Below are 25,212 nucleotides of genomic sequence, written 5' to 3' on the forward strand. Positions count from 1 at the left end.
AGGGCAAGCAAATATCTCTTGAGCCTTTTCCCTCATCTTGCATCTCTATAGAGACAAGCCATGTATTGGTTACCTTAAAGAGTACTGGAGCCTTTAACTCAGCAAACGTTCACAGAGAGACATAATCAGGCACCTCTGCCGAGATGGAAATAGCTCAGCAGTTGGAAAAAAGGACCTACTGAAACATGGGAGCTTTATTCCCTATGAAGGAGAAACACAGTCAGTTTAATTTTACAAGCATACACATTCTTCAAAAAGTAGCCAACTTATGATGATGAAAAAAGTAGTCATCACTTCTTGTGATGATGAATTTCAATTTCCTCTCAAACATAGGAACTTCAAGTATTGGCAATGATTATTTCAGATTTACCCTGATGAGCATTTAAGAACAAGCTGGCACATTACTTTGCTCTAAGCATTATCTTTTCAGGAACTGAGAATTTCAAAGGGCTCAGGCCACTCAGGAACATAAGTTGCACTGAAGCCATGCTGAACTCATGGGAGCATGTTGAATGTCCTGCTCTGCAAGATTCAGAGGACAGGTCAAACTCCTCAGCAAAATCTGCTGACAGGTAAAGCTCATTTGACTTTGATAGCAATATATTGCTTTCCAGGAGCTGTCAAACTCCCTAATTGTTTGAAAATAAAATGTTAACAAAGTGAAAGTCACAGTACCTCTGAAGAGCTATATGTTCAAGCTGTAAAATCCTGGCTTTTTTAAGAATTGGATTTGAGTCCATTTCCTGGTCATATTAGTAAAAAGTATCTGTGATTACAGTGTACAGAAAAAACAAAGCTCTATATAATGATGCTGTGTAAGATGTAGAAATAATAAACTTTGCTTTAGAACCTAAGTAATATACATATCTGCTTGGATTGCAATGGCACGAGTCAAAGCAGAGTATGAGTTAAGTCATTCAGAACCTGCCACTGCATTAACAATATGTAATAACAACAAATGATACTTCGCAAAATGCATACACTGGGTTAAATAATGTGGACTTTCCTGAAATGCAGAGAATTGCCTGTTCCTAAGTCCTTAGTTTTGATTAATCACTTGTAATCTGATCAAATGGAAGACTGAAAGCTGCTCTGTGCAAATCACTATTTTCCCCCTTTTTAACAGCTGACCCAACAATTGGGAACCCTTCTGGGTTGAGGAAAAAAATAATATTCCCCAAATGACTTGAATGCATTTAAAACCTGAAACAGGCTGCATATTGGGATGTAGCTAGAAGTGGGTTAAGTAGTAAGCAATTAGCTGAATATAAACCACGAATCAGTCTATTTTGATGATCACACTGTAATTTCAGCTTTTGCCTCTTCAGTGTGCTCCACAAACACAATAGGCAGGCTTACACTGAAATATGAATGAAATGCTGCTCTTTTGTTAAGAAAACACATTTCTTTTTCCTTCCTTACTGCTCTCTAGGAAGCAGGGGGGTGTTCAGTGCAGCACTACTGACACTTTCTGTATTTGTCTTTGTTTGGAAACACAAGGAAGAGATTCACAGTAATTTAATATTTAAGTGTCTCCGTGGGAAATGGGATACCAACACTGTGATCAACAGGACAGACTTTTCCTGTGGTATCAAGCTTGAAAGTAGCCTAATGTAAGTGCCCAGGAAAAGTTGGTGAGTACTAAACAGATGATTTCTTCTTGATCAATTTTCCCTTTTTTAAAATGAGAGTAAGGCTTGTGTTTTATATTTTTGTTCCAAATTTATCTTTTTACAAATTTACTTCTTTTATTATTGTACAACAAATATTTAAAACTACCCGAATTCAGAGTAGAATTATTCCTGATGTTTAAAAAGGAGACTAAAGCTGGCACTGAAGTTCAAGAAATGCAAAATGAAGAACACCCTGGCACATTTGGGGCTTTCATCCTGTTCTCACTCCCTTAAATAGGCATGTATCTATCTCCAACACACTAATGACATTTGTATCTATCGTGCAGTTGTGAGCCAAGTCCCAGCAGGATCTCACAGACAGATCGTGGCATTTCATACTGCTAGTTATAGTTAGGGTGAGTCCAAACTGTGCAAAGCAGGAGTTCAGACTCGTACGTAGCAGAGCTGTGGTGCTGCTTTCTGTTAAAGACCTGACTGTGTTTTAAGAATACAGTACCAAAGGTATGTCCTTATTATCAACAAAAACAGTGTAACTAGAAGCTAAATAAAACATGAAAGAGTTTAAATTTCTAAAGTAATTATTCCAATAGGGTCCAGAGGGCAGAAGCACCTTTCTTTCTCATATCCACACATGCCATTCTGGACATAGCATGTTGAGAGAATGACACCAGCAGTGAAACACTGTTGGGATGTACTAACTGCTTCGTGAGGGTACACAAGGGATGAGCAGCTGGATAACAGTAAGAGAGCAAGCATATCTGGAGAAAAGGGAAAAATTCCCAGCCGCAGTTCACATCAAGATGGTATAAATTAGTGCCACAACTTAGCCAACTAAATGATCAGATCATTTAGTTGATGGTTGCAACCCGTCTCAGACAGATGCTCCCACATACTGTGGGACTTGAAACAGGCTGCAAACAGCATCCCCCTTCTCTCTGGTCATGATGATGCAAGATATACTATTGATCTAGCATTGCTCAATATTTGTTCTTAAAATATTTATTATGCCTGATACAACCGAGTTAAGCTTGAGTGAGTTCTGGAATTTATTCTGATAGCCAGAGTCAAGAGTGTTTCAGAGTCGGTCTTTCTTTTTGCCATATTTAACCATGAAGAAGAAAATTGACTAGCAGGAAAATTAACATGATACTTAGTATCTTAGTTCGAGTTTATCAGCGCAGAAATGATCTTACCTGGGTAACATTTTTACAAGAGGAGCAGAAAATATACAGTTGCTCTTTGGCTCTTTCTCCTGTGGAAGACCTTTATGAAATTTAAAAGGAAATTAATATTTATATTTAGAAATGTTAGTATGGTTTAATAGAAGGGACTTGTAAAGGTACACAGGGAAAAAATCTCTGCTAATACCAGCTGTAAAAGGACTCCTGCCTTCAAGGGAGATATGTAAGGCAAGTGCAGAGATGAGCCATGTTACACAGAATGAATTAATTTCTCTTAAAATTTTAACTATTACATAGACTCCTCTACATGTCATATAATTTGCTATCCAGAGAAGTTATCGTACCCTATTAGAATTCATAGGATGTTTCTGTGCAGGTTTCCCTTCATAGACTCCTTAGAATAAATAGTGAAATAATTTTCTCCATGTAAGCTAAATGGCGTGGCTCTTCTTCCTCTGAAGCCGTATGTTGTCTGTCACCACAAAAGCAGACTACATGCAGCTGTATCTTGTTTTGGAGCCTATACTCTTGCATATGGTTTCTAGATGGAAGCAAATATTACTGCAACACAGCTATTTAAATAATATATTGTCACACAATGATTAATTTCTGTTTTATTTTCAGCATGAAAGTCTGTGGCATAGACCCCCATATGGTAAAATAATAGGCTGAAAGATTAGCCACCACCACCATCTGTCTCTTACCCTTGATTTCACTCCCTCTTTCAAGAGCTGATTGCAGTTTCAAAATCTTTCACTGAATGAGTCTATTTTCTTTCAAGTTATTACCTAGATGACTTCTGTAATTCTATATAGATGAGGCCTGAAAAAGAAATGCTGAGAGCAGTGAACGTGCATCGTACATTTGCATAACGCGGAGGAACAGCGGGTGCTGTGACAGGATATTCACAGCGCTGGCTTCTCACTTCACCCATCAGTGTTTACAACACTGTAACTCTGTTGACTGCGTTGGAGTCACTCCAGAGAGCTACACGACTGTCAGAGAGGAACTCAGTGTCCTATTTCTTATCAGGCTAATCCGTTGCATACAACAGGTGAGATTTAATAAACCATTTTCTGTCTCAGTAAAAGTATCTATTATTTGTTGTTTATCTAGAAGAGAGTTCACATCTTATATAGGTAAGCTACATTTCTTATTATATGCAAACTATATGGAAGTACAAAAGAGAAGAATGATGACTAAGAGCTTTATTTGAATCTAATCTAACGTGTGCTGCACTATCCTCACATTTTAATAGCAGCAACATCAGAAAATGTACTGTTATTTCTGGAAGAGAAGCAAAGAGCACTTCTGATCATATCCTCATGTATAATTCTATATGGGTAGGAAAAAACAGTTCATGCCTTTGGACATTGGATAACGTGTTATTTGCTGTATTCTCTCTATATTCTTAGAGAGCGAAGACTTCACCTGGACCATTTTTAATATTGCAAAGTTCTGTCTGTTTAAATTTTGAAACTGAATCTACAACACAGCATCAGTGTATGAGTAAACATTTTCAGCTGTTTTAGCAATGAAGTGAAATTTCACTGTTCATTTTCCAGTTTGGAGTGAGCAATTGCTTTGTTCCAGGCTATCATTACAAACTGTTCTACTGAAGAAACAGCTATATCTGGAATCCTTCTTTTTATGCAGGCACGCAAAATTATTTAACTTGTGGCCTGTTACTCCCCTTTCCCAGCCGAATGAATATTAAACTGTCACAACTGGTCTGTATTTGCTACACAAACTGATTCAAAACACAAGTGAGACGAGCCCCTGACTCCTGGGCACGTCCAAGCTATGAGATCACGCTCTCACCATAGCCTGGCTTTAGGTCCCATTGCTTGTTACATGCTTTTTTGGCTTTACTTTTTAAAATAAGCTTCAGGCTTAGGAATATAACTTCTCTGCTTGTCCAGTACCTAGCATGTCACCAGGAAGCACTAAAAGGAAAAGGAACAAAGCAGGAGGTGTTCCATGCCGCCCATCACCCCTCACTGCAGTTGTGCACCAGGGGACATCAGGGCAGGTTCTTAGAGGATGTAAAGCAGCTGCACAGCTTTGTCACATGTGACAGAGCTGCCCCAAAACGGAGCTACTGATGTTTGTGTGCAGGAACAGTCTAAATGTCACTCTGGTGTCCGGCTCAGGACTTAGAAGACCGTAAGTGTTTGACATAGCCCACGTATTTGTTATTTTACGGGGCTGGTTGGAAGGAGAAGGCAAAGGTTTAGGAGTCAATGATCTCCGTCAGCTTTACAAACAAGGCAAGACTGCCGGGCTTTGTTTGCTTTTGGGAACTTTCCAAGCATCAGTGCTTCACAAGTTAGCCCCATAGGCAAACCCAGTGTCTGTTTCAAGTTAATATGCTTTGTTTTTCAGGCCACAAATAAAATCAGAACAAAGTGAAAGTTCACATTTGTTTGAAAACAACACAAATTGTGCACCGTGTGAAAAGAAGGGTAAAAAGAGGGTCAAGGAAGCTAGGAGTAGAGGGGGCATGGGATAGTGAAAGTCTCACCAAAGAAGGGAAAGAAATTTTTTATGGTACAGAAAAAGAATAAATTGAAGAAGGAGAAAATGGTAATTGTTAAAAGGTCTATGTGAAAATAGCTTTAAAATACTGTAACTGTCTTTCTGCTGGTGAAGTACTCATAATAGAGTCAAAGGGATTGAAAGAATAGCTTCTGTATAATTATTACATTAGAGGCACATGAAGCAGATTCAGGATACCAGGCCCAATTCTGCCTTGCTTACTGCAGCTCAGCTAATTTGAGGAGAACCTGATTCAGTATGGTATTTTAATTCTGTGATTCATGAAAAAGCTATAGCAACAATAGAGGACTTGTGTTAATCAGATAACGAACATGCACACACACCCCCCTCTGTTAAAACAGACATATCCACAGAAGGACTTGCTGATAATTGCTCTACCTTCTGAATTTTGCTTACCCAACTCATGACAATTCCTCAATGCCTTTTGGAGAATCTCAGTGATGTTTATAAACTCCCTCTGCTAGAGAGGCATGGATGTCTGTGCTCAAATCAGAGGTGGGGAAACAGAGGCAAAAGGCAGTTAAGGAAATATTTTTGGTTCTAAGTTGGCGAACCCTACGCTGTTGTTTATTATTTTTCTTCCTCCTTATCCTTGATTTCACTGCAAAACTCTTTTCTCAAAGACAGTATAAGGATTAGGATGGTAACTTGGTGCTTGGACGAAATTTCCCTATTCCACTACCCTGACTGAATGCAGAAACACTGGTCCCCATCTGCCAAATGGGACATGGGTGGATGCAAAGAGAGTGTGTGAGCGGGTTTGTGAGTGATGGGGTCTGCTAATACCTTTTTCAGATTAGCATCTCCTCCCTCCTCTGCTGGACATACTGCTTTGTGAAGTCAGCCTCAAAAACTTCCATTGACTACTACAGAAACTGCACTGGGCCAGTAGTAGCCATAGTGATGCCAGATGGTAAGAAATTATGCATATGAGTGCAATACAGAATTGCTCACTGAATACGAAATTCAGATATTCAGATGAATGCATCCGTTACTCAAGTGATCTCTGATGAGCTGAAATCCAGACAGGAAACCCTCTGCATAAAGCAATATCACCAAAGGAAAAAAAAATGATGTAATATGCTGTGAGAAATAAAATCAAGGAAAAAGTATATTCCATGATAAAGCCAGTGTAGTTTTCTCCTTGCGTGAAAAAACTGGATATGTTCATCTTTCCATGAAGACATGCACAAGAAAGACAGGAAAAAAAAATCGGGGGGGGGGGGGGGGAGTCTGATTTGACTATGATGAATGCTGAACAAAGGAACTGCCAGGTTCATGGGACTGGAAATAAGATGAAACCTTTGAAATCCATATCACCTTCTCAAGACTGGCTCGGATAAGCAGTGACCCATAGCCTCTATAATAATTGGGTGAGATTTTGGTAGTCTCTATGAAATGAGATTGGGTTCTTAATCCAGTTAACAGCACATGTTCACATCAAGCAACTCAAAACCCAAACCTGCACTGTCAGGCAGCTGGAAAAATTGAAAACCAAAACCTCATTTGTGACAATGAAAAGAATTATCCCTTTGTCAAAGGCCAGAAATTAGTGAGGTCAAGATTTACTTCCTATGTTGCACTGTTTAATAGTAAACCTCGGTGCCTGGATGTTAAAATGAAGACAGCAAAACAGAAATCCAAGACAGGGGAATGTGTTATCTGTCACCTAAGGAAAGGAATAAGGGATAAAGGGATAAGGAAATTAACAGAATGGAGTGAAATTTTGATTGCTGCTGCCAGGTTTGTGACTAACTTTTGCACTAACAACTGACCCAGGTGCATAAAACCAGCACAAGCAAGGTAGGCCCCTCTGAAAAGGGGAAAATTTGCATGGTCTGGTTGTCACCTTGCCTAAGCATTGAATTCACTTTGCAAGTGATCAAGAGAAATGTTCTTACCTTTTAAAAGATCTATTGCTAGCAGCAATAGTAAGACACAATTGACCTACACCTCAGGTAGCTTCTTTTCATAATAAAATTTTAAGATTTTCTCATAAGTAAAAAGCTCTGCTAGACAAGGAAGGAAGCATACACTATCCTCCTGGCTGATTACAAATATTAGAAAATGAGACATTTCAGTAAAGATTCAGTAACAATACGAAAGAAAAAAGTAAGTTTTACACTCCACAGAGTTAGAAGAAGCATTCAAGAAGGCATAGTAAATGACAGCTTGAAAAGGTTTCTCCCTATACAAACTGAATGCATGAGAGAATTTGTTTTTACGATTGCTCCTAAAATTAGTTTGCGGATGATATTCACAGGTGCATTAGGCACTTACCTGATATCCAAAAATATTTATTTCCATGAGAAGGGACACAGATGCAGTGGTAAGTGTGATTATGCAAATCACACTAAACCATCAATTTTTAAGGTCACAAGCAAATCTTGCACAGTTGCTAACAAAGCTTGGCAAGGAGACCACGCTCACTCCAGCAATAAACTGAATTCGTATCTCACATTGACTTGAAGCTGCAGTTTGACAAGTGCTGCTTAAACAAACCTGAGCTCATCAGTTATTACAAATGTTTCACTTTTTAAAGTTGCTCACAATATAAAAGCCAACAATCAGTCATTACAAAGCAGCAGAGAAATTTTTCCCAGGGTATTATGTATCGTGTTTGGACAGTTAGAACTCACTGCTATTATTTATTCATGCCACTATAAATTATTCTCCTCAAAATGAACCTGAGTCACGTAAATGCTGACTTGGAAAGTACAAGAGTCCTCTTTTTTCCTGCAGCTTGTATTTTTCCTATTTAATAAACTACCTACTTAAAAATGGAAAAGCAAAGGTTAGTGGAGCTTAGGTGTTTAAAATTGAACCCTAGAGACAAGAGAAAAAGCAGTTTGGATAACATTTGCTATGTCACTTTTGAGTCTGTAAATTCATTGAAGGCTTAAACTTTCTGTGCTGCAAAACAGAGCACTTCTGAAAATGGTAAATAACTTTCATACTGGTAAAAGGATCAGGTTATTAGTCAGATACCTTTTTCTTCCTCTTTTCTTTTGGAATACATATTTAGTTCTGTCAAATGATATCCACCTAGGCACTCTAGATACAAAGCAGTCTGGAGGAACTACACATGGGGTCGCTTACAGCAAGGAGACTAGAAGCAATCGACCAGACTGAGTCAGCTCTCTGCATAGCCGAGGGGCTTTTGGGACACCAAGGCTGTTTGTGTTCCCAATGGACTGCAGTCTACTAGAAAGTGTACTGCAACCCCAGTTCCTTTTATGAAAGCCTCCTGATAGGTAATGATGTCTTTTGGACATCGTTAACAGGACTTGGATTTAAACCAGGGAACCTAGAATTAGAAAGCTCCCTGGGGATACTTATAGCCAGCCAAAATCTGGTACCAAATTATCATTAAACTGAAACTATTTCAAGGCATCTCCATGGTGGTTCACTCCCAACACAAAGGCTTCCACAAGAAACGTGTAACAAATAACAAAAAAGTTTTCCCTTTTGAAAGTGCAAAGAAATAATGCCGTCTTCCACCCCACTTTGGAACTGCACAAATTTTAAAGACAGCCATCCAAAAGTTATGAGGATGAGCACACGGAGGACGAGCTAAGCTGCAATCACTGCAAGTCTTAAGGGTCTTCATGTCTCTCACCATGTTTCTGCTGAAATAAATAATGAAATTTATTTCTGCTGAAATAAATAATGAAATAAACAATGAAAGTTATCAATTTTGTTGCAGAGAGTAAGGCCAATACTTTTTAAAGGGCTGGCCGGGGAGCAAAGACCGTATGGTCCCTCCGCTTCCACAACAGCTCTAGCTCTATCCCGGAGTGCCGTGGGGACTGAGTCAACCACAGAGGCTGGTCCATAAAAAAAAATTCTGAACAAATTTACGTTTTTCACCTTCTAGTACTTTCCATAAACTACAACAAAATGTGAGCATAAGCAAAATTTTTCTGAGCCTTTGGTGAACATAGTTGACTGTCTCAGTGGTAACATTACCTGAGAGATGTTTTTACTACAATCTCTATTAGGCAGATGGATAGATTAAAACCTGTGATTTGGGCCAAATTTCTGACAGTTTTATTGCGGTACAATTGAAAAAGTAGATATGAACTATTGAAAATAGTTTAAAAACTACTTTATTACTACTTTAGGCAACCCATACATTTCTTTGGGATTTTCTGTGTGCAGCTTCACCAAAGGCTGCTGAGGAAAGCAACTCTATTGAAAATGGCCCCTGCAATACACTGTAAATGGGGAACTAGCACCTCACTTGGGGATGCTGGAGATAATTTTTGTTTTATTTATCTGACAAATTTTATCTCAGATGCAGGAAATGTCCATGTTGGAGAAAATTATTGTTGTTATTTAACTCATAATAACAATGCCTCTACCTGTCTGTCTAACTGCCTGCCTGCCTGTATGTCTGTCTGTCTATCTTTTCGCATAGGTCAATAAAATAATTAGTCTCCACTGATTATTGATGCCATAAAATACCTTAGGAGCACTATTCTTCAAGAGCTGATCTCAGAGAAGTAATCTGGTCTCCCATCTTACTCCCACTCCCCAATACAGCAAAAGCAAAAACATCAGAAACTCAGCTGAAGCAGGACAGTGATTTAGCAGGCACAACGGTGAGGGGCTGACAGTTAGGCTCAATGATCTCAAAGGTCTTTTCCAACCATGATTCTATGATGCTAAGTAATGAGGACCAAGCATCTTACTATTGGGTACAGTATTGTACAGACCTGTAGAAAATGTCTTGATCCTTGTTGAAATTTTGTTCATCTGTGCAGTCAGGGAAACCTCATTTCAATTTCAGAGGACACATTTTTGAGGGAAAAAACACTCTCTTCTCAGCTTACCCCCTTTTCAGTAAGTACACACATGTGCACCCACAATATGTTATAGGAAAGCATTCTTGCCAACCTTTTCCGACTTGTACTTGAAACTGAAAAACACTGAAAATCTTTAAATGACTTTGCCTCATACAAAATAAATACATTTCAAATAGTCACCCTTTTCCAGAGGCTCATGGGTTGTATGTTTGTTGCATTTGACTTATAAAGAGATTCTAAATAAAAAGAAGAACTCTAAGCAACTACCTTCAATTCTGACACACAGATAAACAAATATCATCCCCTTTTCCTTCCCAATCAAAATTTTGCCTGGATTTGGAAATAATTTAATCTTAAATACCTATATATTTAAATTCTTTAATAATTTATTCTATGCTTAGATACACCTCTATCCCTTTTGTTCCAAGCCAGGGGCCAAACCAGCCAGCCATTGTAAGAGACAGGTTATTCTAGTTTATTTTTATCTATCATCAGAGCTTGAAGACGCAGAAGCTCTTACAGACTAAAGTCAAATAAGATCAATTTTGCAAGTTCAAGAAGATCAAATAATTGGACTAAACACCAAGAGACAGATCCTTGACAGATATAAGCAGTAACCAGTGATGTACACAAATTGAGGACATGCCCCTTGAGCTTTGGTATTTCTTCTGCAGGACCTTAGCTTTGAACTCCTGAGGTCCCTAGTTACCTCTCTCCTTGCAGGGGATGCTTCCCACTTAAATAAACATTCTCAGGGCTCTCTGCGTAGGACAGGAAGTCCAGGATTTGGATTCACTCATGATCTTGGTGAAATGAGTCATTTATTATTTCAATTAACTGCTGAGCTATGCTTACATGTTTGCTGTCATTCTCTGGGATTTTGGTCTCTTTTTTTCATTCACAGGACATGATCCTTGCAGGAAAGTGCTGCACAACCAAGACATCTGTTGAAGAATGATGTCACTCATTAGTTTCACACTGGAAAAGTAAACATGCTAGCAAATGTCTTACAGGTCTACATCTATTTGTAAGCAATAACCAGTTTGGATAACGTCTGCAGCTGTGACTCAGCTGTAATAAAACAAAACAAGACAAATTGTCAACACCTCACTTGACAAAGGGAAAGCAAAGTGAATGGTTTTATCCTAAACTGAGTTTTTTTTTCCCTAGCATGTACGCATGCTGCTCCAGTAAATGCAGAAGAAAGCCAGGAGCACAGTAACTAAGCAGATCTCCAGCCACATCTCACGGAGCTAAACAGTTTGTCCTCCCCTCCTGAACCTGGGTGGGATGCAGCTGCCTAGATGTTTGTTTATGAAATTCCGAAGCTTTGCTCATCAAGCTGTGCTGCTTGAGCTAGCAGCCAAATGCTCCCCCTGGGACTGACTGGGGGACCCTGCAGGGAGCCCTGCAGAGGGAAGACTCTTTTCCCCTATGCTGAAGAACAGCTCAATTTTCAGCACTTCATTAAGTATTGCAGCTGCAGCAGAATCGCTTTAGGTGAGGGAGGAAGAGAAAAAACAAACAAGCAAACAAACAATAAAAACCCTCGATTGAACTACATGATCTGGCAGGTGGTTTAGCCGGTGGCCCTTGTCCCTTACCCACCTGCCCCACGGACAAGCGCTCAAGGGACATGGAGGAGCCGGGTGCACATGGAGCCCTACGGAGCAGGACAGCCTCCTTGGCTGCACTCCCTGGTGCTGGTTGTATCACACACTGCCACAGCAATCCCAAATCTCTTCATTTCCTGGACACAGCACTGGTGCGGCATCAGTTTTCACATCTGTCACTAAGGCGAGCATGGTCCTTCCCGCTATTTTCAAACCACTTTTAAAAATTACATTTTTACTCATGAGGTAAACAGTCCAAAAGCAGACCAGATCCAGCTTGGCACTGCCCACCGTCCTCTCTCCAGCTTCAGGATCAAATCAGTCACTGAAGTCTGGTTTTCCTGAAATTTGAACCTTGAAATGTCCGTGTCTCCCTGTACTCTGCTTGCTCTACCAGCACACTTTTCGTAATTGAAATCAGACTCTGCTCTTGAAAGACCTCTAAGCATATCTGGTTCCCTTCTCATCTGGTTTTGAATTTTCTCTAATCCCCTCAACTTTAGGCCATAAAATAACTCTGCTAATTAAAGACAAAGACAATGTAACTGCGCATACACCTCCCAATCTCCTTCAAAGGCAGCTCAATTTGGGCCTTGGAGAATGGCCTTCACTTGATGCATTAAATCAGATTGTAGCTCAGTCTATACAGCTGCTAAGCCTTTGGCTTCTCCATCATGACTGTCAATGGAATATTAATTCCAGAATTCTAATAAGAGTGTTTTGTGATTTCCTGGCTACCGTGCAGCTGAGAGCGCGTAATAAAAAATTAGATAAAGTGCTATTGATCAAGTACGACGCTCAGCACATCAACCACAAACAAGCAGCCTCTTCTTAGGGTAATGAAACTAAGGGCTTACCTCAGAGCACACAGTAAGTTGATAGGGACACAGAAACCCGAGAGCAGAATTCTGAGCTTTCAGCCATTTAATTAATCAACAGAAAATTAGAATTTTTAGGGAAGTGTTTTTTTTTTTTTTTAATATATGAGCTGTTGCCTGGACTGTTACACTTACATTAGTAAATGAATTATGCACACCAGCTAAGTATCTTTCTATGAAGCTATGTTCTGAATACAGGATGTGCGGGATTAGGGAAAATTTAGACTGAACAATACTGCTGTTGTTTCTCTCAATATATTTGTTGCAAAAGAACTATTTTCCTAATCCTATCAGCCAAGACTTTCTGAGTCTCCATCCTTAAAGCTGTTTTCATTATTATATAATATGAATAAAAAGCTCATAAACCTTGATTGGATACAGAACTAGGCAATTTAGGGATTTTCCTGTCACTTATAAACACACCTTTTTAAATGGTTATTAAAGCATTCTCCTGAATTTCAGCAACATATGCACCAGAATTGGATTCCACAGAGTCAATACTTTATCCACCCAACTACCAGCAACAGTGGTTTTAAGAAGAAAAGCAAAGCATCAAGGTTTTCTTACAGGAAATTTTAATTCACAGCCCACATCCAAGTGCTGCTATTTAGTGTATCTTCCAGAACTAAAGACCAAGATAGTGATTATAAGTATGGAAATAAATAAAGCCAAACTAAATATATGCTTAAGTCTGAAAAAGACCCAAAGAGAACGACTCCAGTTCTTCTAAGCTGTGGAAAGGCCCCTTTATTCTAAACTAAATGAGTTCAGAAGACTGTTTATTTTTACTCGTAAAAAAAATCAAGCTGTGTTTATCTCTATTAACTTGTTTTGGGTTTTGACAGTCCATTTTTCTTTATTTGAATTTGTTATGTGCTAAGAGCACCCAACTGGCAGCCATAGCACTGCAAATATTCTGATTCACAAGGAAATAGTCGAGCACACTCTTGGCAGTGGCTACCTTTTCCACACTGACCTAGAAGACAGAGCTCTTGGGGGAAGTGGGTTGAACATAATGTCACACGAATCCCATATTTTCACAGCTGAGCTGCACATCATTCTCTGTACACTGTTTTTGCAGCTGGAATACCTAATTTGTCTTATTACCCACAGCATATAGAATCTCATGCAGGATGCTGATATGAATGTATCTGAATAAAAAATATATAACCAAGTGTAGTCCTTTTTGCCTTCCATCTTCAATTTGCACCACGAAAAAATGCCCCACTCAAAGTGCTACAGAGAAATCATTACAGATGCACTTCTGCTATGGTGTCATGAACAACCTAAGTACCTCACTGAGGCTGTGACCCATTGGATAATTTAGGCACTGGTAGCTGTACTAGTTGAGCAGTTCAACGCCTGCACTGACCTGGCATAACAGGCACCAAAACCTCAACAAGGGGCTCTTAATATAAGGTTCAATCCAAGGCTAAACAGCAATGGGAAATAGGGTGGTTGGCCAAGAAAAGGAATCAGTTTCAAGAGCAGGACCATAAAGCTAAACCATGTCAACATTTGTTGGTGTAGAAGAACCCACTGTAGTCAGTGACTGGTAGCAACTGGAAGACTCTGGGTCTGGGACTTGCTCTTATCCTGCCTTATCCCCGCTTTTTTAAGCAAAAGGCTTAAAAGAAATATAATTCTCAAAGGCCAGGAAGCTTCTGTGCTTAGTTAAGAGCTTAGAGATAGTTTGAAAATATCCCATTCATCATAAGCTTACGCTGATTCTCAAGTGTACCATACCAAGAAAGGGGAGTGCAGTGCCAATGCTTAAAGGAAAATACTGAAAAAAATTCTTCCCTACCTCACATTTATGATGTGCAGAGAGTGAACTGTTCAGAGGACAGTGCTGCTTACTTGCCTTTTTCCTGCCAGTGGGAGGAAGACATGGGAAGAGAAGAGTCCCTTTCGCTCTCTGCTCTGCTGCCTACCCAAACTGGGTACCCTCAGAGTGACTCAAGGAATAATCTTTGAATTTCTCCAAGCTCAGGGTTATACCTGGGCACTGGTCTTCTCAAAGGCTATACAAATCATGGACTTTTATGTCTCTGATCTCCCATCCACACAAACATCTAAATGTTGATCATGATTGGCCTGTTTCTAAAGGGATATTCACTGCTTTGAGCACTGCAGGCATGTTACAGATTATGCAATGTAAGTGTCACATAGCATAAAAGCATCTGCTCACCTACCGAAACCCTGCACACACACACACACACACAAGAAGAGGGCTACATATATTCATCACTGCCTGAAGGAAACTTGGTGCAAAATCAGAGCTCAGAGAACTTCACAAAAGAAAGAACCTAATTTTGTGCCTGATGTCTCTTCTGCACTAAAACCAGTGCTGCTTCTTGCTGCTGTGGGCTCATCCTCTTCATGGAACAGCGGCATCACTGTGTGATGGAGAGGCCTGTTACTGAGTCCCTTTCTGCATTGCAGGAAGCCTCATTTGTCACTCCAATTCTGGAGAAAACCATCGATCATATGTGTGCATCTGTTTAAGCTCTCATGCCATAAGGCGAAAGTGCTGATGAAGCTGCATGGATAGCTGAAAATAAAGAATATCCTTTCCTGGCTACTTATCTCTCTAAAGCACGAACAGAGAACTTTGAAGAGCGCCCAAGACAGTTTCACACCAGCATCTCTCAAGTCACAATCACAGTCTGTTCCTCAAAACACACACCCGCCATACTTAAGAAAAAAAGGAACCCACAACTCTACCCTAAATCTTAAAGGAAAAAACTTCTAAAAAATTCTACACTGCTATCTGCTTATCCTCACTTCTGCCAGCTATTCTTCACCCAGATTTCATCTTGTTTAGGTCACTATGGAAACTGCATAGTTTTTAATTTGCAAAGAGAAGGCTGTAGCACTAAATGCTAATTGAATATTGATAGCCCTGGAGCCTCTCAAATGTCTTTTTACAGATTCATAGAGACATTTCCTGAGCATAGAAAGAGACTGAAACTTGTGGAAAATAGGAGGAAAGGGAAATCACCCTCTCTGCTTCTCTGGTCTGTATTGCAAGAGATGAAATATATTTTACTTTATAAATAACTAGTTCAAGAAATTTGTTCAAGTTTGAATCCCTCCTCCTCCCTTCCTGCTTTTTTTTTTTTTTTCTCCATTTGGAGAATAGGAGATTCTCATGGATATATGCAAAAAAGGAAAACCTCTGAAATGATAACTCTGTTTTTCTTAACTCCAATTTCACAGCGAATTTCTCTAAGGGCTTCAAGATTCAGCCTTGCATACTCTTTTTCCCTGAACTTATGCTGATCCTAGTTTCCCTAGTTTCTTTGCAGTTTCTTTGTCTGACGTGAATTCAGATGCTGCATCTAATTTTAGATGCAAGAAGAAGAGACTGTCTGACAAAGAGGCATATGAAAAGGGCAAGCCAGACTCCTGAAAATGGGATGACAGATCTTACGCTCTAAAATGGAGGAACCAGAGGTCCAACACGCAGCCAACGCAGGAGATATAACAGCAGGTCCTCAGCTTCAATACTATGACTATTAATCTCTTTAATAGAGGCAAAGATCTTTTGAGGGTGGCATCCATATGAATTTTGCAGGACTTTCTGCTGTTCCTGGCCTAGCACAACTCATTAACAGGTCTCTGGCTATGTGGCAGGCTGAGCGCCTGGAGTTCTTAGCACGGCAGCTCCCACTTGCTTAGGTGATGCCAAGTCACTAGGGCCTGCAATACTGGAGGCCGAGCGTCCCCGAGGTGCCGGTCTGGTGGCCGGAGCAGGAACGGAGCTAGCTGGCGTCAGCAAGCCTGCCCTGCTGGCCTCATGCCCAAGCCATGACATTGCCATCAGCTCCGTGCTTCTGCTCCCTGGGATAAGGCTACGCGCGCGTCTCACCGGGGCCCCTTGCTCAGCACGCTCATCCCGCTGAGTTAAGGCAAAGTGCCTGTGATTTCTTGCTGAGCATGTGTAGTTTACTGTTTTTATGTCAAGAGGTTAACAAGCTCCAGCAGCTCACCTAGGCCTTCCTGAAAGCTGACAAGTCTGCGGACATGGCTGGCACACCGTCAGCATCTGAAAGCAGGACTTACTGACAACTGGTACGCTTCCAAGCAAGTAACCGTCGATGCTTCTCAGAGATCCGGCTCCTGTAATAGTCTATTTAGACAAACATACTCTGAGTGTGAAGTGCTTTCTCCTGGTGCAATGTGACAACACTTGAGGCTGAGCAGACAGACTGCTGTGAACTTGAGGCAAATCCAATGCCATATCTGAATGACCTAGTCTTAGTCAAGCAAGTATAGACACCTGAAATCCCTGTATAACCGAGAGAAACACAGGGGTGTGCAGAAGGACCATCTAGGACAGCTATTTGCCTTCTAATTTTTATTTCCACAAGTTTATGTATGTTCATATGTGTGTGCATGTGTGTGACTAAGCCTGACTTCCCTGAGGACTTCTTTTCACCTAGAATGATGCCTTTCATGCCCCTGGGGAGGCCTGATTAGTCTGGAGAAGAGAAGACTGCAAGGAGATTTGATCAACATATTCAAGTACCTGAGGGGTGAATGTAGGGAGGATGGGGTCAGGCTCTTCTCCATGGTGGCCAGTGACAGGATGAGTGGTAACAGGTGTAAGTTGAAACACAGGAAGTTCGATCTCCATATGAGGAAGAACTTCTTTCCTGTGAGGGTGATAGAGCCCTGGCACAGGCTGTCCAGAGAGGTTGTGGAGTCTCTTTCTCTGGAGATCTTCAAAACCCGCTTGGACGCAGTCCTGTGCCACGTGCTCTAGGTGACCCTGCGTGTGCAGGGGGGTTGGACTAGATGACCTCTAGAGGTCCCTTCCAACCTTAAACAGTTCTTCTTCTTCTTAACCTTCCTTAAACAGTTCTTCTTCTTCTTAACCTTTAGACCTGCTGCAAATACAATGTTTAAGATGCAACTTGTACATTCAGAGCATTGCTATATTTATATGCTATTTCTGGAAAGAAACAAGTGTCATTTCTCTCTTGAGCAATTTAACAAAGCAATTTGTTTATTGTGTTAGCAGAGAAAACAATAATTTGAAGCACCTATCTCCCTCCTTATTTGCTCCTGTTGTTTCAAGTAAGGATTAGTTACGGGTATTCACTTAATCACTGAGCACACTGTGAGAGGGTCCTCTTGCTTGCACGTGTTGGATGGAGCATGTTCAGCCACGCAGGGGAAGAACTAAAGCAGCAAACACACCCAGTACAAGACTGGGCCAGCAGCATCACCTTTCCATTCACAGCAGTGAAGAACTGCTATCGCCCCCAAATTAGAGGCCTGTCATTAGCCTATAAAGTTCTACACATGCAGAAAAGAAAGGCGTTGCAACAAAATGAAACATTTCATGAGGATTTTAAAGACACTCTGGGACACAAGGATGAAAGGCACTCTAGCATCCTCTTTTTAGGAGAGAAAAGGATGCATTAGCTTCACTATATTCACAAACATTTCCCAGCCTACAATGCAAGATTTTCCCCTCCTAACTGCAAGTCCACTCTTAATGGCATCTTTCCAAGTCATGCTGAATACCTGTGTAGACCTGCCATCTGGAATGACATCAAAGTTATAAAGACAGAGATGTTCCCATCCCCGTTTCTGTTTGGCTGGAAGTGCAGATTTGTGGACTTTTTTTCTTTTGTCCTTTTCCTTTTTTTTTTTTTTTTCTGTTTGTTTGTTTGTTTGCTTTTTGTTAGGAAAGAAGAGTGGAAAGGTTTGGAAAATAAAATATAGTAATGCAAAATACATAATGAATTCCAGATGATTCATCAACCACTAGACTACAAAAGCTGAGAAGAACTGATGGACAGAGAAGGAAATACAAAGTAGATAAACAATAAAGCAGCAGAGTTGCACAGCCACAAATTCTCTTCAGATTTCTCAGAAGTCAACGTGTTTAGACTTGACTTTGAATTGACATGATGGGCACATTTTACTTGATGTCTTACTAGCAACCTAGCCAAATCACAGTGCACTTTAGCGCTCCAGTGTTCTAATAAGCATTTGCTTCAAAGCTGCAGTTCAGCTCTCCCTGTGAATTTTGTCAAGTACACATCATATCAAAGGATAAGCATTTGCCAAAGCCTTTCTTCAGCCACAAAGGGAGGGAGGGTTTGTTTGAAGAATGTCAAGCTGAACCTGCTGGCTCGCACTGGGAGGTTGAAAGGAACCACTGGAATTTCTGTCACTGTTGAATTTAATTTTTTATTTCTTGAAGTATTTTTATGGATGTGAAAAGACTTGTTGCATTACAAAAGCAGAATGCTGCTGTAAGCCTGTTCAGAGCCCTTCAGACAGGAAGATAATAGATTCGTGGCTAATAAAGTGGTACTTGTCTGTGAAGCGAGAGTGGGATTAGGTTGGCATGTTAACAAGATGTGGATGCCATGCATGCTAAAACAGCCTCAAGTATTGCACAGTGCTTAACACATATAAGCTCATTCTTTCAGTACATGGGCCCATGAACTTGTGGCAACAAACAGACGAGATTATTCTCTCCATGTAGGCAAAGGGATAATCAAGGCCACAGTCCTCACGGAGTAGTTCACTTCTCACTGGATAAGGTGGGTGAAGAGGAAGTTTGTTTCTAGCCTCTTGCTCTGCCCGGAGCAGTTTCAGCAGCACAGGCAAGAAAGAGAGCTGGGAGATGCTGCAGACTGCGACTCCCTCTCACGGCAGCCTGGGAGGCATGGCTCTGTGATACACATGCCCGAGATCTACCCTTTGCACAGAAATAATGCAAAAGCACATAGTTTAAGCCAATATTCAGCCTCAGATGACCATTTTCCCCAAGATCATTGTAGGCTTGTGGTATAAATAATGAGTTCGTGTGAAGAATAAAATAGTAATTTATATAAAGCAATAGCTTCTGAGGATTTTTTCCCCTAAACCAATATAATGGTAAATTCATATAAGCAGATATATCAGTGTCCAGTCTTTCTGTGCCTCTTATTATTTTTTGTTAGCTAAGGAGAATATCACCTCTTTTCCTTATGAAGATTTGCGACTAAAGCTCTATAAAGAAGGAGTTTCCAAGACCATTTCTTCTTTGGGACCAGCTCAATAGTCAATCTTTACAGCAAGTAGGACAGCCAAAAGAGAGATTCAGATGCTCAGCCTACTCGCTAAACCTAACCTATTTAGGATTACTAAACTTAAAACTAATTTAGTTTCAGAAAAACACATGGAAGGTCAAGGAGTAGGATCAGGACTCCTGTTTCTGCATTTCCATGGGGTGACCTACCTTACTGGAGGGACGATGTTACTTCATTATACAGCAGGGGATTATAAAAACTCAATGGTAATGTTAGACAGCACAACTTTAATTAGCTAGCCTGAGAACAAAGGACACAGAGAAATGATTACAAAGGCTTCTCTGCTTTTTGTCATCTATGTTAACAGAATTGTCTTCAGAATTGTTCTGTCCTTTTGCCACTACGAAGTCTGTTCTCAAGTTGTTTCCATCTACCCCATAAGAAAGAACAAGTTGCATGCAATTTACAGTGACTTAACCCTATAGATTACTTCAAAGGCTATTTTGTTTTAACTCATCAGAAAATTGTTCATAGATATGCCAAGTCCAGCTGTCTATAAGGAGATGGATAAGAATTACCAAATCAAATAACATTTTTTCTTTTCAGGTTTTAGAGTAGCATGATATAAGCAGCCTTTAGAGACCAACTATATCCTCAAGACAGTTCATCTTTCCTAAGATATCATCAGAGGAGAACAGTAACACAGAGATACTGATGGCAGAACATTTCTCTGTTAAGTTAGGAGTCCTAATGAGAACTTGGCTCATACCAAACCTTTGGAACCGAGTCAGCAAAACTCTGGTGCGTTTTGAATCCAGACACAATGTTTAGACATGATCCAATTCCCACTTCATCCCAGCATTGTGTTCACTTGGAACGGGACAGGGCTCATCTCTAATTCAAGCCAGCCTGATCGGAGTCAATCCAAAGTTACCATCTGCTGCCTGATCTGTGGCCTGATGAAAAGTTTGCTGCTCTTTCTTGTTCTTCCAGAAGGAGGAAGACAAACCAAGATTTTTTTTTTTTTTTCAGCAGGAAAAAAAAAGAAAAAAAGAAAAAGCCCCAATCGAACAATTATACCTCGATCTTGTTCATTCAGCATTATTCTTCACTGTAACATATTTATAAACAGTATAATACATATCCTTCAGCCTTCCACATCATGGTCTCTTGAACAGAACCCTCCCCTGCCATGTTTACATTTCTAACCATACATGGAAAATATTACAGAATTCAGGCAGGAGCTATGCAGGAGCTATGCATTTTAGTCTTCCACATCCCCTTTAGCTCTTTAAAAATAAATAACACTGTAAATGCCTAAACTGAAGACTGCTGTCGTGACTTTGCCTCACAATCATCAGCATTACATCAGAAGCCGATGCACAACCCACAGCGAGCAGACAACCCGAGGACGGCTGTAGTCTGCTACAGGGCAGCCTCCTCACGGGCGATCTTCCCCCTGAGCTCCCCACAGCGCAAGGCCTCTCTCTTCCCCCTGCCTCCCTCAGGCCAGCCGTGTGCTCCACAGCACACACTGTGGACTGACCTCCACACGTTCACCCCTAAAGGCCCCTGTCCCAAGCACTGAGCTCCTGCCACTTTCCTAAGCGGGGGTTAGCATCATCCATGAGCCTGAAAAAACAGCTACCCAGCACAGCCTGGCACACATCCCTCTGGCAATCCGCGGCTGAGGGCTCTGGAGGAATGGGAATAGGCAGCCTTCTGATGGCTGTTGTTTAAATCAGTCGTATTTGTCACAGGGAATATGGATAATCGAGGCAGAGGGAGAATGAAAGGAACTGGAAAACAACAGTGACCATCAGAAACCAGGAGGCTCTTCTTGCTCTGCTGCTGTTGGTTGTTCTGAAAGGAGTGGAAAAACAAACTCTCCTGAGCCTGATGCTTTTGCTTATTCAAGCACAACAGTATTTTTTTCTGTCTCTGGTGAACTAAGCACCAGAGACAATCATGGGCTAAGCTTTGACTGAAGGTCACACCACCTAAGGTAACCAGTTCAGTCATCCAGGGAGTTGCAGGCAAATTTTTAGAGTATTTTAATTACTTCAATGTGCATTTAAGGGTGGGGGAAGAGACAGAACAAAAAAATTAACTGAAAAGTTTAAGCCAATTCTGATTTGTTTGTATGTTTGTTTTATCTTCAGGCTTGCCATCATGCTAACTGAATCCATGATTCCATCCACCTTTTTTTTTTTTTTTTTTTGGCAGTAACATTTGTTTAATCAACTGTGTCTTCAAATCTCAACCCTACCTTTTATATTACACATGCAATCTTGGAGGTTTTTCCTAAAGAGAGATATATTCTGCATTCTAGTTTGTAGATTTGCAAAACAGCGTATCGAAAGTGCTGCCATTCAGAGATACCTGGGCAGGCTGGAGAGATGGGCGGAGAGGAACCTCATGAGGTTCAACAAGGACAAGTGCAAGGTCCTGCACCTGGGAAGGAATAACCCCAGGCACCAGTACAGATTAGGGAGAGCAGTGCTGCAGAGAAGGACCTGCGAGTCTTGGTGCACACGTTAACCACAAGCCAGCAGTGTGCCCTTGTGGCCAAGGTAATGATACCAGGGCCCATGGTATCCTGGGGTGCATTAGGAAGAGCATTGCCAGCAGACTGAGGGAGGGGATCCTGCCCCTCTGCTCAGCCCTGGTGAGGCCACATCTGGAGCACTGTGTGCAGTTCTGGGCCTCAGAGTACAAGAGAGACATGGAGCTACTGAAGAAAGTTCAGCTGTCTTTAGTATGGCTATAAAGATGATCAGGGAACTGGAGCATCTCTCATATAAGAAAAGGCTGAGAGAGCTGGGACTGTTTAGCCTAAAGAAGACTGAGAGGGGATCTTATAAATGCGTATAACTATCTGAAGGGAGGATGTCAAGAGGATGGGATCAGACTCTTTTCAGTGGTGCATAATGACAGGACTAGAGGCAATGGGCACAACCTGAAGCACGGGGAGTTCTGTCTGAAGATGACGAAAAACTCCCGACTGTGAGGGTGACAGTCCTGGAACAGGCTGCCCAGAGAGGTGGTGGAGTCTCCTTCTCTGGAGATATTTAAAACGTGCCTGGATGGACCCTGTGCCACATGCTCTACGTGTCCCTGCTTGTGCAGGGGTTTGGACTAGTTATCTCTAGAGGTCCCTTTCAACCTCAACTATTCTGTGATTCTGGCACAGGTGAAACTCAGCAAACTGTACTGTGGGATTTGAAATCCATGAGCCAGCTCCCCTTTTTAAAGAAAATGCACGTGTAGCCACATCCTATTACAAGTCTACACTCCTGAGGCATTCATACCTTGTAAGAATTATTCCACCTTTAATTCTTCTAAAAAAAATTTGTATTTTCTTTCTTCTTACACATTCCTGGGCCTAGGCCCGTCACTGCACAATTCGTTGATTAGTTTGGAAAATAAAGATTTGCAATAGTGCTTCCATTTGTGGAAAATTACTTATCATGATTCCCTTTTATCCTGCCTGCTTTTTTTCTTAAAGGTCTCTAACTAAAACAAAGAGATATTTCACTCAGTCACAAACTTAACCCTGAATTAACAAACTATTTCTATATTATTATAGGGAACTCCACTTCAATTTCATCTTTTTCAAGGGACTTATTTTTCAGCTACTTTACACAGAGCTCCCAGATAACCAGCTGCACATTTTTGACTTGTGTTTATGGCACACTCAACCTATATGTTCAGAGAGACCATTTATTCAGTATTTCTGGGTGTCTGGCAAATATCAAAATACCTCCAGCAAGAGGTATTTGCAGAAAAATAAAACTGATGCAAGGAAAGAGAATTGTCATATTTGCACCCATTTCAGGGCATACACTAAAATGTGCCTATATGCCTGATTATGCACATAAATCAGCTATCTACACACCCCCACAACTAGAAAGGCTGCCATATGCCTAATTGGTGGATACACAGAGGGTATTTGCTTATATAAGTAAAGGGCATGCCAAGGTGAACATGAAAATTAAAGGGTCTGTCACAGAAAATCTGGCTTTTCCTGATTATCCTAAACAATTTCATTAGATAGATCAAGACATTTGCCATTTTATCTTGAACAACATCGTTTATGATTGGAACCATTTGTTTTCATTTGGTCTGAGACAACGGACCTATTTTGGGAGAAAAAACGAAAAATCAAGGGGTGCACTTTTTTTTAAACATGTTAATTAAAAAAGCACTAAGTTCAGTACACAATGCAACAAAAACGAAAGTCATCTGTGGCAAATCAAAAGAGTGATTTTAAGTTAATTTTTATAATATAAAACCTGATGCAAAAAAAGGCCAAGGGATACCAAAGAGTCTGTTTTAATGTCTGTACAGATTCTAATAAAAAGAGACATCCCAGAGAGTTACTGAGACACTGATGATTTTGTGAAGTCATCAGTGCATACTGAGTAGAGAACATTTCTCTGATTCGGTTATACTATAGTCTGATTTTGGTTATTTCCAGCATGTGTGAAAAGCTCCCTTCAGAGATATGTTTGGTTTGTGAGCTTTCCAAAAACCAAATAACATAAATTCAAATTTTGAAACACAGAAGATGCCATTTCCTTCTGCTTTCAATTACAAGAGATCTTCACAAGAGCAGCTGTCAATAGTTTATAAGCAACTTTGAAAGACTGACTTGAAAGTAGAGTGGTAAAGGGACAAATTGGAAAACTGATAGAATAAGTGGCGGCTATAATCTGATTCCAGGAGTAGGAGTTTGTAGGAAAGTAGAATTTGGGGTGTGTGGGAGAACAAAACCTTACACTCAAACCAACGCTCTTATTGCATGCATAAGAAAGCATGATGCCTTGTGTTTATAATTTTTGAAGCTTATATTTCTCAATGGGGGGCAAGTACTTACAGATAAGTTATCCTGCACCAGTTTCATTTTACTATGAGATTTAGTGAATATAACTTTGCTGCCACACAGTTTCTTCCACTTCTTCCATAATCACCAAAAGCTAAGTTACAAAAACTAGTACTAATCCTTTCCTCACAGAGTATTTTGTTGCCTACTTGTAGCTGAGTATCTATACTACAACTGCATGCACATTTCCTTGATATAGAATTGTACATTTCCTATATGTTTCCTAAGGATATAAAAAAATGCTTACAGCCAGTCGAGCCTTCAAAGTGTGCTATAAATTTTATGCAGATGGTATACTTGCTGTGGCCCACTTATGGACCAAAATAGTTCTGTATTTTGGGAGTTAAGGGGAAAATAAAAAGATTTCAGTATTTTCACAATGCCTCTAGCAGCTGTATCAGTCTTCTTATTTTTTGGAACTTGGTGATTATGGTCACAACTTACAGCAGAGAGGGAGATCCTTAAAAACCTGCTGGGTGAATTTAAATTCCGAGAGTTAATATTTACCAAGTTGAGGAAAGAGGGGGGAAAAAGGCTATCAAAAATTACACTGCTTTTACTGTTTTGGTTGGATATTCCTAGAGTTAAAAAAACATGTAGAAATTAGTGTTTGA

The sequence above is a fragment of the Tinamus guttatus genome, unplaced genomic scaffold, assembly GCF_059628265.1.
Source record: "Tinamus guttatus ecotype Peru unplaced genomic scaffold, ASM5962826v1 Tinamus_guttatus_pri_ptg000035l, whole genome shotgun sequence".
In the NCBI taxonomy this organism is placed as follows: Eukaryota; Metazoa; Chordata; class Aves; order Tinamiformes; family Tinamidae; genus Tinamus; species Tinamus guttatus.